Raw genomic sequence first — 12942 nt, 5'->3', positions numbered from 1 at the left:
CCTCCTCAAAACTCATCTGTTCTCCCTCGCCTTTAACTGCACCTGATTTACATGTATATTGATTTCCTGCTCTGTGCTATTCATGCTCTGTTTTATGTTTTATTGTCTCTTTTCATTGTTTTATATTGCTATGCTCTACTGTCTTGTTTTTACTCGGTTCAGCACTTTGGTCAGCTTTGGCTGTGTGAAGGTGCTATACGAATAAAGGTTGATTTGATTTGATGACGGATTAGTTTCTAAACCATCAACATTCAGTTTTTATCTCTCATCAGTGATGACTTATAGCTACTGCCTACTGCCCTACAAAGCCCAAAAGTGACTGACTGCAATGCTCTCTCTCTGAAGAGCTCAGACTATAGGCTACTGCCCGCAGGCAGTAAACAAAACAATTTGGTCCAGTTTTAGGGAAAGCTCCCTAGGATCCTTTAACCACTAAAAGCAACTCATTGTTGTCACACCTGTATGGCTGATTCTGTGTGCAGTCACACCTGTCCTGAATCAAAGGACCAGATCAAAATGACCACATTGGGCCAAAATGGAAAGCAAAGATGCTTCAGTGGCACCGCCAGCAAGAGTTTGACAATATGGTTATTCCCTTTGGTGGCTTTCTTCTATTGGTCAGCATCTTACAAATTCATGGCTGTAGGGCATTCTGGAGGAAAGTGGTGTGTTTGGAAAGAACACAGCTGCAAACATTCTGAAGGGAAAATGATGGAACTGTGTAGCCCAGGCATGCACAAACTGGCCTTTGAAGCATTTTTTAAGTTTTCTGCAATGGATGGATGGAGGATAACGACAGAAAAATAGACAACAGTTGCTTTGAGCTATAATTCACCAATCAGTTGTGGACGATAGAAGGCAGGCTGCGTTGGTCTTGGTCCCCAAGCTTTCTATTGGAGATGCAAGGAAGTCAGGGCGCACGCAGCGACCAACAGCAAAGAGTTTTGGTTTGATATTTATGTCCATATATGTTTTGTTTATGTCCATATGTTTTGTTTATGTCCACATGTTTTGTTTATGTCCACATGTTTTGTTTATGTCCACATGTTTTGTTTATGTCCACATGTTTATGTCCATATGTTTATGTCCATATGTTTATGTCCATATATATGTTTATGTACGTTTCAAACCTCTATGATCTGCTGTTAACCTATAATTTCCTCCCCGGGGACGCTAATAATAAAGAACTTTGAACTTTAACCTCTACAGGCCAGATGGCTTGGAACTGACTGTGGATGCAAGTAAAGTGAAAACCAGGCGCAGCTGTGTGTGTGTGTGTGTGTGTGTGTGTGTGTGTGTGTGTGTGTGTGTGTGTGTGCGCGCGCGCGTGTGCGGGGAGTGGTCACAGCTCCCAGTAGGTATTTTCTCAGTCACAGAGCATGCCCATACAGTCGTACTGATCCTAAGTGATCACTGCTACTGTCTATTGTTAACAGTCGAATCGGGTGCACAGGTCAGTTCAGTTATAACCGAGGAGGACCGACAGTCTTGCGAAGCAGAACTTTCTCTACAAACTCAACCAGACAGCACCACATTCTGCTCAACCAGACTGTAGACGGCACCACATTCTGCTCAACCAGACTGTAGACGGCACCACATTCTGCTCAGCCAGACTGTAGACGGCACCACATTCTGCTCAACCAGACTGCACCACATTTCCTCCCTCTGAAGCTATTGGTATTTTTTTTTAATCTTTCATTTGTTTTTTTATTTTCCATTGCTTTTGACTTCCAAGTTTTAACTAAGTTTTTGCAGCGAGTTTGCCAGTTTTAATTCAGTTTCAACGGCTGTTTTATTTTAGTTTTTTAAGAAGAACTAAAGAAATTATACATTGCTGACAAAACTAAAGGACAATTTATTTAGTATTTTTGTTTGTTTTGAAAACGGACAATACAGTTTCAGTTGGTCATTATTTAATTTTAATTTCAGTTAACCGCCTAAAGTCCTAAACTAATGGTTTCCGAAGTGGGGTCCATGGGACCCCCAGGGGTCCAGCAGTTCCAGGGGGTCCCCAGCTAAATGATAGTTTGGAACCAAATGGACCCTTATGGTCTGTAACCCAAGGTGGACCCTTAAGTCTGTAACTCCAAATGGACCCTATTTGTTCCATTTGTACACTCTCAGACTTAAATTAATATTGATTTCACAATATAAATTGGGGGTCCCATAGATATAAATGACATTAAATGGGGATCCGTAGACTAATGCATGTCAAACTGGGGGTCCATGGAATTAAACGGGTTTCACTGCTATAGAGCCATGAAAATCTTCTCTTATGGAGGGGGTCCTTAATTGGCACTCTTCAAACGGGGGTCTGATAAGTGTCAATTAAGTTGGGGTCCTTGATGTTTTATCTTCTCCTGTTCAGCGTCCACGCTGCAGAATAATAATAATAATAATAATAATAACTATCTTCTCCTGTAGAAGATGATGCTGGTGTTATTCCTGAGCGTGGCGTCCTGCCTGCAGGTGGCAGCACAGACGGACTACAATCAGCTGTCAGCAGCTGGCCTGAAGAGCTACGTGGACACGGCTCTGGTTAGAGCCAACCAAGAGCTCTCATCAAACGGACATCTCAACTTCTACAAGATGGGTGATGCTTCTAAAGTGGTGAGTGTCGATTCGACAACTCAAATCTTTGCTTCTGGGCGGTCCCTGGAACAACATAATTTGAGATTGTGTTCCGCGGCCAAATACATATATATATAATTCTGGCCTTGGCATGAAATAGTTTGAGAACCACTGAGTCATATAAACATAGTTTATTTTTTTAGTAAACTGTCATGATTTAGAAGACATTTGTAGAATCATCCTCAGGTCTAAATGGGTTAAAAACCAACGCTATCATTAATATAAATATGACTATACTGACAATTTCGTCAAATTAAAAACTAGTGGAGATCCTGTACAACTAAAAGACAAATGTTATGTTTGGCTGTGTGCTGGTGTCACTGCTCTCTGCTATTTTCAGCACACAGCTGAGAATAAATCAGACTTTTCATCGCCTGCTAAGATACATTTTAGTCGACTAAATCAACCGTAGATTTAGTTGACTAAAGTCTCATGGTCAACTAAAACTAAACGCCAGACCATAGAAGGGCAGTGATTTAAAGTAACTAAGTACAAACATAAGTATTTAAAGTAACTAAGTACAAACATAAGTACAACTTTGATGTATTTGTACTTGAGTATTTCCAATTTCTAGTTATTTGAAAACTTTAGTTAGTGACTTTGTAGATTTTGATTATTATTACAAAACATGAATTCCCCTCTTCAGGCCATATATCCTTTCCGCCATTTGAAAATAACCGATCTACAAGCTCACAATGCGTTGCCGACATGACACATTGTGAGCTTGTAGATCTGCTGTTTTCAAAAAGACGTTAAAAGATTCGAAAACTTGAAATGGGACATTCTGCATTGTGAGTACTTTCTACTGTTTACTACTTTAAGTACATTTCTATACCAATCCTTTTGTACTTTTACTCAAGTACTCAAGTACAATTTTAATTCCGGACTTTAAAGGGATAGTTCTGATTTTTTTAACTTAAGCTGTATGAAATACTTGCCATTAATATAGTGGTTGCAACTGTATTCATTGATTGCCCGAGTCCTGAAATGTAGCCATTTGAATGAGTCTAGCACTTTTCAGTCTCTCGTTTTTGATCATTCATATTACAAGACACATATCAAACTGTGTTAGTAGACACAGTTATAACTAGAACTGCACTCTGTCGAGTGCATACTTGCTTGTTGCACACTAGTAGGCCATAAATGGCCAACTAGTGCGCAAGCAGAGCGAGCAAGTACTTTCGACCGTTATAAACTGCCACTTTTGATGCGTATGCACCGTCCCAGCAAATTGTGCCTGATACGGCAGTGGTGCCAGATTACATACATGTATACACAGGAGCATTACCTTTAATCCTCCCAACACTAAAACATATCGTCATTACGTCACCATCGAAAACCAATTACACTCTGGCATTGGGTCCTTTAATCCACATATTTCTTACGTCATCATTGAGAGCTAGTTATACATATACTATGTATATATGTATAATGTAATTTGTAAGTTGATTAGCGGTATACTGTGGTTACTTTGCGCCGTACGCACGTCCCAGCCAACCCGCCACTTTTGATGCGTATGCTATGCACCGTCGCAGCAAATTGTGCCTGATACGGCAGTGGTGCCAGATTACATACTGTACATGTATACACAGATTACATACATGTATACACGGGAGCATTACCTTTAATCCTCCCAACACTAAAACATATCGTTAGTATGTCGAAGACGTGACACACGCACGTGACGTGACACACGCACGCACGCACACATGTGCACACACGCATGCACACATGTGCACGCACACACACACACACACACACACACACACATGTGCACAAATCTACTTTCATTTAATTTCATTTCATTTAATGGAGTTGTGTTGACTTGCAGACCAGGTCCTGGGTGAATATTGATGTGCGTTTAAAGAACACCAAATGCAACAAACGGACCCAGCACAGACATCGCCCTGAATGTCCATTCAAACGGGTTGGTCACTTTACATTCACTATATGCAACTAAATGGGTGGAGTTGTCCTTTAAACATGTGTATTCCTTTTCACAACATTAATACGGGTCTGTCTGTCTGTCTGTCTGTCTGTCTGTCTGTCTGTCTGTCTGTCTGTCTGTCTGTCTGTCTGTCTGTCTGTCTGTCTGTCTGTCAGCTCGAGGTTGCATGTCGTGTGTGTGGGCCGGCTGGAAGACAGCCAACGTTCATCGACTGTGTTAATATAAGATACCAGAACGCGGTAAATATCTCATGTTTCTACTGCCTGTCTGTCTGTCTGAAAAAACGACCAAACATTTGCTTGATTGGTGTTTGGTACGTGTTGTGAACTAGGCCTATAAGACATGTTAATTCTGCTAACAATGCACTGAAAAGTGTCTTAACACATTATTTGTCTTCCAGCGTTTTGCGACTTGGGACCAGGGCTGTATCCAGTTGCCACGCTTCAACCCCATGAACCACGCAGACAGACAGACAGACACACACACAGACAGACAGACATGATCTGCTAGGTCTCATAGTAAGTGCTCACTGCGTTCGCAATAACGTGTACGACATCCAGTGATTCAGATAACTGTGACATTGCGAATATTTTATGTTTGGAAATGAATACATTTTGTTTTTCTTCTTTTCGTGTCTTCGTGAAGCATGTGGTTAGAGGACAGTTTCACAGTACTTTACACTACTTTACACAGTACTTTACACAGTACTTTACACAGTACTTTACACAGTACTTTACAGTCCATTATTATCGAACTCTGACAGATCTTTTGAGATGCATTTTGTTAAGGCTCGAGATGAAAAATAAAGGAGTGAAGTGACTCATTTTCTTTATATTATAATTTTTATCCCAGCCCTAGACATTGTACTGCTATTGCTATGTGAACATAATGTATATCCAAATACAGCATAGAATGTCCACTTCCAGCCAAACATCATAATAATCTTCTACCATGTGCCATTTCAGAGTTCTCAGCAGCCAAAGACGGTTTGAGGCCACCAAGTACAGCAGTATGTTTACACGCATGCTGCATTGTACAGGCCCATATTTTGATAATGCAATTTTTCTTTTTTTATCTTTTTCTTTTTACAATTACACTCGACAACCTCAGGTTTAATTTGTTATATAGCATGAATATGTCGCTATAGTAGAACCTAGACTAGAGGTGTTTGAAACATTCAAATGTGTCTCACGCTAATAGTCGTTTTCAGACAAGGGTACACATGGAGAACAAGCTTTATTTATCTGTTGATATCTACATAACAAAATATGTTATCAATTCAGTTTATTTTTTCCATGAATCCAGACATTTTCTTTCGATACATTTCGTGTTCATATAGGTCCAACAGAGAATTAAAATAAAATAAAATGAAATTAAATGAATGGGTGGTCAATGGTGGCATAGGTTAGCTCAGTTCTTGGGCAGACTGGTTGGCACAGATAGAGTTGGGAGATTCACCAGTAAATATATAATTGCCATGAGAAATTTATATGTATGCTACAGCTGTGTCAGAATTCTTGCTATTGAAATATTAAGTATGATAACTATGACTATTATGTAACAACTTGGGTGAGGTTGCCACCATGTGGTGCAGAGAGGAACAGCAACATTAAAATTATTCAGCAATATCATTTTTTACAACATACCAAATTAAAGAAAGATATATTGTTAAGACAACACATGAAGAGCAAATACTTACAAACATGTTTGGGGACGCTGGGAGCATTAGGTCTAAAACACAAAACATCCCATTTGACTTCCACGTTTCACACAAACACCATGAATCACGTATGATTTGGCCCTCAGCCAACATTTGGCAACAGCTCAACAAGAGCAGTTCAAAGACTTCATTCATATTCATTGTAGCAGAATTATTGTTCCATATTCTAATGCAGGCGTTCTCAACCCGTGGGTCGCGACGTCGCCAAATCATTTTGGGTTTTTGGGTCCCCAGCCAAAAACGGGAAACCGGAAACACCAGGCCAGTAAACCGCGGTGAAGTTGGTTTCAGGTTTTATATCCACCCAGGTTATAGCCCATGTTTTTTGAAATTTTGAAAAAAAAAGTTAGCCTCGTTTCTCATCATTTTGGACCGTGGGCTATAGCCCATATCGTACGGCATACTATGGCACGCCGTTTTTCATCATTTTTGAGGATTTGAAAAAAATGAAAAATGAAAAAAAACGGAGGGTTATAGCCCATGTTTTTTGAAATTTTGGAAAAAAAAGTTAGCCTCGTTTCTCATCATTTTGGACCGTGGGCTATAGCCCATATCGTACGGCATACTATGGCACGCCGTTTTTCATCATTTTTGAGGATTTGAAAAAAATGAAAAATGAAAAAAACGGTGGGTTATAGCCCATGTTTTTTGAAATTTTGAAAAAAAAAGTTAGCCTCGTTTCTCATCATTTTGGACCGTGGGCTATAGCCCATATCGTACGGCATACTATGGCACGCCGTTTTTCATCATTTTTGAGGATTTGAAAAAAATGAAAAATGAAAAAAACGGTGGGTTATAGCCCATGTTTTTTGAAATTTTGGAAAAAAAAGTTAGCCTCGTTTCTCATCATTTTGGACCGTGGGCTATAGCCCATATCGTACGGCATACTATGGCATGCCGATTTTCATCATTTTTGAGGATTTGAAAAAAATGAAAAATGAAAAAAACGGTGGGTTATAGCCCATGTTTTTTGAAATTTTGAAAAAAAAAGTTAGCCTCGTTTCTCATCATTTTGGACCGTGGGCTATAGCCCATATCGTACGGCATACTATGGCACGCCGTTTTTCATCATTTTTGAGGATTTGAAAAAAATGAAAAATGAAAAAAACGGAGGGTTATAGCCCATGTTTTTTGAAATTTTGAAAAAAAAAGTTAGCCTCGTTTCTCATCATTTTGGACCGTGGGCTATAGCCCATATCGTACGGCATACTATGGCACGCCGTTTTTCATCATTTTTGAGGATTTGAAAAAAATGAAAAATGAAAAAAACGGTGGGTTATAGCCCATGTTTTTTGAAATTTTGAAAAAAAAAGTTAGCCTCGTTTCTCATCATTTTGGACCGTGGGCTATAGCCCATATCGTACGGCATACTATGGTACGCCGTTTTTCATCATTTTTGAGGATTTGAAAAAAATGAAAAATGAAAAAAAACGGTGGGTTATAGCCCATGTTTTTTGAAATTTTGGGAAAAAAAGTTAGCCTCGTTTCTCATCATTTTGGACCGAGGGCTATAGCCCATATCGTACGGCATACTATGGCACGCCGTTTTTCATCATTTTTGAGGATTTGAAAAAAATGAAAAATGAAAAAAACGGTGGGTTATAGCCCATGTTTTTTGAAATTTTGAAAAAAAAAGTTAGCCTCGTTTCTCATCATTTTGGACCGTGGGCTATAGCCCATATCGTACGGCATACTATGGCACGCCGTTTTTCATCATTTTTGAGGATTTGAAAAAAATGAAAAATGAAAAAAACGGTGGGTTATAGCCCATGTTTTTTGAAATTTTGAAAAAAAAAGTTAGCCTCGTTTCTCATCATTTTGGACCGTGGGCTATAGCCCATATCGTACGGCATACTATGGCACGCCGTTTTTCATCATTTTTGAGGATTTGAAAAAAATGAAAAATGAAAAAAACGGTGGGTTATAGCCCATGTTTTTTGAAATTTTGGAAAAAAAAGTTAGCCTCGTTTCTCATCATTTTGGACCGTGGGCTATAGCCCATATCGTACGGCATACTATGGCACGCCGTTTTTCATCATTTTTGAGGATTTGAAAAAAATGAAAAATGAAAAAAACGGTGGGTTATAGCCCATGTTTTTTGAAATTTTGAAAAAAAAAGTTAGCCTCGTTTCTCATCATTTTTGACCGTGGGCTATAGCCCATATCGTACGGCATACTATGGCACGCCGTTTTTCATCATTTTTGAGGATTTGAAAAAAATGAAAAAAACGGTGGGTTATAGCCCATGTTTTTTGAAATTTTGGAAAAAAAAGTTAGCCTCGTTTCTCATCATTTTGGACCGTGGGCTATAGCCCATATCGTACGGCATACTATGGCACGCCGTTTTTCATCATTTTTGAGGATTTGAAAAAAATGAAAAATAAAAAAAACGGTGGGTAATAGCCCATGTTTTTTGAAATTTTGAAAAAAAAAGTTAGCCTCGTTTCTCATCATTTTGGACCGTGGGCTATAGCCCATATCGTACGGCATACTATGGCACGCCGTTTTTCATCATTTTTGAGGATTTGAAAAAAATGAAAAATGAAAAAAACGGTGGGTTATAGCCCATGTTTTTTGAAATTTTGGAAAAAAAAGTTAGCCTCGTTTCTCATCATTTTGGACCGTGGGCTATAGCCCATATCGTACGGCATACTATGGCACGCCGTTTTTCATCATTTTTGAGGATTTGAAAAAAATGAAAAATGAAAAAAACGGTGGGTTATAGCCCATGTTTTTTGAAATTTTGGAAAAAAAAGTTAGCCTCGTTTCTCATCATTTTGGACCGTGGGCTATAGCCCATATCGTACGGCATACTATGGCACGCCGTTTTTCATCATTTTTGAGGATTTGAAAAAAATGAAAAATGAAAAAAACGGTGGGTTATAGCCCATGTTTTTTGAAATTTTGAAAAAAAAAGTTAGCCTCGTTTCTCATCATTTTGGACCGTGGGCTATAGCCCATATCGTACGGCATACCATGGCACGCCGGTTTTCATTATTTTTGAGGATTTGAAAAAAATGAAAAATGAAAAAAACGGTGGGTTATAGCCCATGTTTTTTGAAATTTTGAAAAAAAAAGTTAGCCTCGTTTCTCATCATTTTGGACCGTGGGCTATAGCCCATATCGTACGGCATACTATGGCACGCCGATTTTCATCATTTTTGAGGATTTGAAAAAAATGAAAAATGAAAAAAACGGTGGGTTATAGCCCATGTTTTTTTAAATTTTGAAAAAAAAAGTTAGCCTCGTTTCTCATCATTTTGGACCGTGGGCTATAGCCCATTTCGTACGGCATACTATGGCACGCCGTTTTTCATCATTTTTGAGGATTTGAAAAAAATGAAAAATGAAAAAAACGGTGGGTTATAGCCCATGTTTTTTGAAATTTTGGAAAAAAAAGTTAGCCTCGTTTCTCATCATTTTGGACCGTGGGCTATAGCCCATATCGTACGGCATACTATGGCACGCCGTTTTTCATCATTTTTGAGGATTTGAAAAAAATGAAAATTAAAAAAACGGAGGGTGCCCATGAGGGAGGGAGCCCATGTTTTTTGAAATTTTGAAAAAAAAAGTTAGCCTCGTTTCTCATCATTTTGGACCGTGGGCTATAGCCCATATCGTACGGCATACTATGGCACGCCGTTTTTCATCATTTTTGAGGATTTGAAAAAAATGAAAAATAAAAAAAACGGTGGGTTATAGCCCATGTTTTTTGAAATTTTGAAAAAAAAAGTTAGCCTCGTTTCTCATCATTTTGGACCGTGGGCTATAGCCCATATCGTACGGCATACTATGGCACGCCGTTTTTCATCATTTTTGAGGATTTGAAAAAAATGAAAAATAAAAAAAACGGTGGGTTATAGCCCATGTTTTTTGAAATTTTGAAAAAAAAAGTTAGACTCGTTTCTCATCATTTTGGACCGTGGGCTATAGCCCATATCGTACGGCATACTATGGCACGCCGTTTTTCATTATTTTTGAGGATTTAAAAAAAATGAAAAATGAAAAAAACGGTGGGTTATAGCCCATGTTTTTTGAAATTTTGAAAAAAAAAGTTAGCCTCGTTTCTCATCATTTTGAACCGTGGGCTATAGCCCATATCGTACGGCATACTATGGCACGCCGTTTTTCATCATTTTTGAGGATTTGAAAAAAATGAAAAATGAAAAAAACTGTGGGTTATAGCCCATGTTTTTTGAAATTTTGAAAAAAAAAGTTAGCCTCGTTTCTCATCATTTTGGACCGTGGGCTATAGCCCATATCGTACGGCATACTATGGCACGCCGTTTTTCATCATTTTTGAGGATTTGAAAAAAATGAAAAATGAAAAAAACGGTGGGTTATAGCCCATGTTTTTTGAAATTTTGAAAAAAAAAGTTAGCCTCGTTTCTCATCATTTTGGACCGTGGGCTATAGCCCATATCGTACGGCATACCATGGCACGCCGGTTTTCATTATTTTTGAGGATTTGAAAAAAATGAAAAATGAAAAAAACGGTGGGTTATAGCCCATGTTTTTTGAAATTTTGAAAAAAAAAGTTAGCCTCGTTTCTCATCATTTTGGACCGTGGGCTATAGCCCATATCGTACGGCATACTATGGCACGCCGATTTTCATCATTTTTGAGGATTTGAAAAAAATGAAAAATGAAAAAAACGGTGGGTTATAGCCCATGTTTTTTTAAATTTTGAAAAAAAAAGTTAGCCTCGTTTCTCATCATTTTGGACCGTGGGCTATAGCCCATTTCGTACGGCATACTATGGCACGCCGTTTTTCATCATTTTTGAGGATTTGAAAAAAATGAAAAATGAAAAAAACGGTGGGTTATAGCCCATGTTTTTTGAAATTTTGGAAAAAAAAGTTAGCCTCGTTTCTCATCATTTTGGACCGTGGGCTATAGCCCATATCGTACGGCATACTATGGCACGCCGTTTTTCATCATTTTTGAGGATTTGAAAAAAATGAAAATTAAAAAAACGGAGGGTGCCCATGAGGGAGGGAGCCCATGTTTTTTGAAATTTTGAAAAAAAAAGTTAGCCTCGTTTCTCATCATTTTGGACCGTGGGCTATAGCCCATATCGTACGGCATACTATGGCACGCCGTTTTTCATCATTTTTGAGGATTTGAAAAAAATGAAAAATGAAAAAAACGGTGGGTTATAGCCCATGTTTTTTGAAATTTTGAAAAAAAAAGTTAGCCTCGTTTCTCATCATTTTGGACCGTGGGCTATAGCCCATATCGTACGGCATACTATGGCACGCCGTTTTTCATCATTTTTGAGGATTTGAAAAAAATGAAAAATAAAAAAAACGGTGGGTTATAGCCCATGTTTTTTGAAATTTTGAAAAAAAAAGTTAGACTCGTTTCTCATCATTTTGGACCGTGGGCTATAGCCCATATCGTACGGCATACTATGGCACGCCGTTTTTCATTATTTTTGAGGATTTAAAAAAAATGAAAAATGAAAAAAACGGTGGGTTATAGCCCATGTTTTTTGAAATTTTGAAAAAAGAAGTTAGCCTCGTTTCTCATCATTTTGGACCGTGGGCTATAGCCCATATCGTACGGCATACTATGGCACGCCGATTTTCATTATTTTTGAGGATTTGAAAAAAATGAAAAATGAAAAAAACGGTGGGTTATAGCCCATGTTTTTTGAAATTTTGAAAAAAAAAGTTAGCCTCGTTTCTCATCATTTTGAACCGTGGGCTATAGCCCATATCGTACGGCATACTATGGCACGCCGTTTTTCATCATTTTTGAGGATTTGAAAAAAATGAAAAATGAAAAAAACTGTGGGTTATAGCCCATGTTTTTTGAAATTTTGAAAAAAAAAGTTAGCCTCGTTTCTCATCATTTTGGACCGTGGGCTATAGCCCATATCGTACGGCATACTATGGCACGCCGTTTTTCATCATTTTTGAGGATTTGAAAAAAATGAAAAATGAAAAAAACGGTGGGTTATAGCCCATGTTTTTTGAAATTTTGAAAAAAAAAGTTAGCCTCGTTTCTCATCATTTTGGACCGTGGGCTATAGCCCATATCGTACGGCATACTATGGCACGCCGTTTTTCATTATTTTTGAGGATTTAAAAAAAATGAATAATGAAAATAACGGTGGGTTATAGCCCATGTTTTTTGAAATTTTGAAAAAAAAAGTTAGCCTCGTTTCTCATCATTTTGGACCGTGGGCTATAGCCCATATCGTACGGCATACTATGGCACGCCGTTTTTCATTATTTTTGAGGATTTGAAAAAAATGAAAAATGAAATAAACGGTGGGTTATAGCCCATGTTTTTTGAAATTTTGAAAAAAAAAGTTAGCCTCGTTTCTCATCATTTTGGACCGTGGGCTATAGCCCATATCGTACGGCATACTATGGCACGCCGATTTTCATTATTTTTGAGGATTTGAAAAAAATGAAAAATGAAAAAAACGGTGGGTTATAGCCCATGTTTTTTGAAATTTTGAAAAAAAAAGTTAACCTCGTTTCTCATCATTTTGGACCGTGGGCTATAGCCCATATCGTACGGCATACTATGGCACGCCGTTTTTCATCATTTTTGAGGATTTGAAAAAAATGAAAAATGAAAAAAACGGTGGGTTATAGCCCATGTTTTTTGAAATTTTGAAAAAAAAAGT

General features: G+C 38.1%; 1 long non-coding RNA gene across 1 annotated transcript; it reads left to right on the top strand.

Moving 5' to 3' along the window:
* Positions 1-1350: 1350 nt before the first annotated feature.
* Positions 1351-6203, top strand: LOC308313099. The gene is made up of 6 exons (XR_013963844.1): positions 1351-1677; positions 2425-2610; positions 4463-4558; positions 4735-4818; positions 4980-5097; positions 5545-6203. It is a non-coding gene; the product is annotated as an uncharacterized lncRNA (long non-coding RNA).
* The last annotated feature ends 6739 nt before the right edge of the window (positions 6204-12942 follow it).

This window comes from Protomyctophum bolini (assembly GCF_963924005.1).
Source record: "Protomyctophum bolini genome assembly, chromosome: 3".
NCBI classification, from domain to species: Eukaryota; Metazoa; Chordata; class Actinopteri; order Myctophiformes; family Myctophidae; genus Protomyctophum; species Protomyctophum bolini.
The sequence above is the reverse complement of the archived record's forward strand: the minus strand, read 5'-3'. Positions and strand labels throughout refer to the sequence as shown.